The sequence below is a fragment of the Drosophila gunungcola genome, unplaced genomic scaffold (genome assembly GCF_025200985.1).
Source record: "Drosophila gunungcola strain Sukarami unplaced genomic scaffold, Dgunungcola_SK_2 000112F, whole genome shotgun sequence".
Lineage (NCBI taxonomy): Eukaryota > Metazoa > Arthropoda > Insecta > Diptera > Drosophilidae > Drosophila > Drosophila gunungcola.
Genome location: NW_026453273.1, coordinates 130,566 through 133,810, shown reverse-complemented (window position 1 = coordinate 133,810; position 3,245 = coordinate 130,566).

Below are 3,245 nucleotides of genomic sequence, written 5' to 3'. Positions count from 1 at the left end.
CACTATGGCAGGAAGCATTGCAAGGGCAAACCATTGCAGCCCCAGTCAATATTAAGCAGACGAAGAATGACAAAGGCTTACAGAAATCTATTTTACATTCTTCGAATAAAGCAACTAAAGGGAACAAGAAGGAATGTTATCAATGTCACGGCGAACATTATATGTGTAATTGTGATAAATATTAAAAGGCTGATATAGCCGAAAAATGGAAAATTATAAAAACTCTTCGTCTCTGTTTTGGTTGTCTTCGACGCGGACACACTCTGCAAGCTTGTAAGTACAAACGAGAGTGTAAGAAAAATGGATGCAAGAAAAGCCACCATACTTCAGACGATTCTCAAAAGCAAGATAACATTGAACCAAAAGAAGCTACGATTAACGCGATCAAGCCAGCTTCTCGACAATTATTGTTTAAGGTATTGGCAGTTGAGATTATGGGGCCAAACAATAAGAACATACAGACTTACGCGTTCTTAGACGAAGGTTCGTCTGCTTCATTAAAAACGAGAAATTAGCAGAACGTCTGGGTGTACTTGAACCAAAGAGAAAATTGACTTTGAACTGGATAGAAAAACTTGCTAAAGAATTCTTGTCCATGGAATGTAAACTTCGCAAAAGATCACCTGGAGCTGATAAGAAACGGCTGCGTATCTATGGAAACACAGTTCCCACTTTGGATCTACCTTTCCAGTCGGTAGATTTCGAGAGGCTCACGAAAAAGTATGCTCTGCTAAGAAATCTCTCAATAAACGGATATACAGATGCAGATCCTTTGATTTTAGTTGGAATTAATAACTGTCACTTAATAACAAACATAAAAGTGTATTCTTAGATACGAATCTAGTTGCAGCTAAAACACCGTAAGGCTGGCTTTTTTGTGGTTCCACCGATGACCCAGGCAAAGGATCATCGCGATTATCTGTTGTTCTACACGCCTGTTCCAAAGAAGACAACCCCGAACAGGAAATACATGACATGACAAGTTTTTGTAAAGATTCCAATTAAGCCTTTAGAATCTGCAAGTATAAATAGAGCCAGGGATATATTAAAGACTAACTGGATGCTATTAAAGTGGTCTTCCTTGGAAAGAAGATGTGATTAAATTCCCGGACAGCTACAAAATGGCATTTCAGAGGCTACATATTGTAGAAAACAAAACATTATGGATTTCATACATAAAGGAAAAGCGGTAAAAATGTCTAATCGTGAAGCCGATCTTGTTGGACCACGAACAAGGTACTTACCTCACTTACCTCGTAAACATAAACAGGCCAAAAAAGATGAGATTATTATTTGACGCGGCGGCTACGATCAACGGTATTTCTCTAAATACAAGTGCAAGTTCGTAGAGAAGATCAAGATTCGTTGAAGATTGGTAATCGAAATGTTCAGATCGAAACATACAAGATGACTGTCTTTATATTTGGAGCAGCATGCTCGCCCTATTGTGCTCAATACATAAAGAACATTAACGCAGAAAATACCGAAAGTTACAGGGAAGAGGTAATCGATGCCATTCAAACAAAGCATTATGTGGACGACTTTGTTGCCAGTTTCAAATCTGAAGAAGATCAGTCAGGAAGTTAAACGGGTCCATAATTTGAAAAGTTTGGGCTCAGAGGCTTTGTTTCCAATTCCAAACGTATACAACAACCGCTTAATGTCTCAAGGAATACTGATTTGGTGGAACCAACAGTTCGAATTAACAGCGAATCAAAGGATACGATTTTAGGAATGTGTTGGGATAGTCAGTCTGATAAGTTTGTATTCGATCTCAAGCTTAATCGTGTCGACAAGGAAATCGTTAGTGGAATGAAGTGCTCTGCTAAACGGCAACTGCTAAGTCTAGTTATGTCCGTTTATTATACCTTTGGAATGTTAGCAGACCTAATAATACACGGCAAAATCTTGATCCAAAATGTTTGGAGATTTGGGATACACTGGGATGACATGTCACCGGAAAATTCATTTTGCAAATTTAAGCTTTTGGTATTTCAACTAAATAGATGCTATCTGCCAGAATTTTTGTCAGTCAGATGCGAGCGAACAAGCCTTTGCAGCTGTAGCATATTGGCGCGTATCTTGTGGTGAAGGTGTTAGACTAGCCTTTATTGCCGGAAAGACCAGGTGCTCTCCGTTGAAATTGTTATCTATTCCCAGACTTGAACTGCAAGCAGCGGTGTTGGGTACGCGTCTAATGAAAACTATTTTAGAAAGTCATGATGTAACGTAAAAAGGACAACGCTTTTGTTAGAATCTAGAACAGTCATTTCTTGAATTCGATCAGATTATCGACAGTTTAAGCCTTTCGTTGCCCATCGGGTAAGCAAGATTTTGGAAACGACATCAGAAAGTGACTAGCCCAGGGTTCCAACGCATTTAAACACAGCTGACAAGGCAACAAAGTCCAGCAAATGTCCAAAATACGTTGTTGATAGCGAATGGATAGGCGGTCCAGAGTTTTTGCTTGCTGAAGAAGATTCTTTTACTTCACATTTTTTAATCAAATGACAGCATTGAAAGGCGTAAAACTACCATCAACGTTCATACCGCACAGTTTTTGGATATCAGCCGATTCTCAAACTATCTTTGGTTAAAGCGCATGATGGGATGGTCTTTGAGATTCGTAAAAAATTGTCAGAATCAGACTCAAGGCAAAGAAAAAGGAGAATTATCCGAAGATGAGTTATTCCTTGTTGAAGTTAAGTTGTGCAAAGTAGTGAAAAATCAAGTATTCGCAAAAGAGGTTGCAGAGTTACAAAATTCAGAATCTGTGGTTAAGGGTAGTTCCATTTACACCCTTTCCCCAAGGCTGAATGCTTATGGCGTTTTAGTAGTTGCGGGGAGATTGGACTACGCTATTAACATTCCAGTAACTCAACGACAGCCAATATTGCCTTCTCGACATAGCTTCACCGAACTAATTGTGAAAGACCATTTTATAGACCATTGTAAACGAAATAAGACGCAAGTTCTGGATCACAAACCTACGAAAAGCGGTCGTTCGAGCAAAGTCCAATTGTCAATTGTAGTATGCTCATACATTGGGTACACACTGTACCGCTTATATCACTATAACATTGTAGCATTTGTTTATGTCCGAATATTCCCAGCACTTCAAGTGCAAAGCAATTCGACCCACACAACAATGTTATGCACATCCTAAATGCTGAGTCGGCATGTCTGCATGCGCGGCCGACCATTCGGTTACCATGTGAGCATAACACTCTCCCTCTCATGCGCGG